General features: G+C 67.1%; 1 pseudogene; it reads left to right on the top strand.

Moving 5' to 3' along the window:
* Positions 1-255, top strand: part of LOC104992785 — a 45,384-nt pseudogene that overhangs the window by 25,421 nt on the left and 19,708 nt on the right.

Raw genomic sequence — 255 nt, 5'->3', positions numbered from 1 at the left:
TGCAGAATCCTGTCGGGATTGGAAGGGCAAGGCTGAGGGTGGGTGGTGTCCATCGACAGCTGCCCAACCTGCCTGCACCCCGACGTGACAGCCAGGGCGATGTGGGAAGGGCACTGGCTTTGCATCAGGCTCAGCGTGGGCCGCCAAGCAGCCCTGAGTGGGTTGCCTGCCCGTCCAGGTCTCATGGGGGGTGCAGGCAGGTGCAGCTTCTCAGCTGGCCTGGTGTGGCTGGGACCCCCGGGGAGGTCCCGGGTG

The sequence above is a fragment of the Bison bison genome, unplaced genomic scaffold (assembly GCF_000754665.1).
Source record: "Bison bison bison isolate TAMUID 2011002044 unplaced genomic scaffold, Bison_UMD1.0 scf7180017864223, whole genome shotgun sequence".
NCBI classification, from domain to species: Eukaryota; Metazoa; Chordata; class Mammalia; order Artiodactyla; family Bovidae; genus Bison; species Bison bison.
The sequence above is the reverse complement of the archived record's forward strand: the minus strand, read 5'-3'. Positions and strand labels throughout refer to the sequence as shown.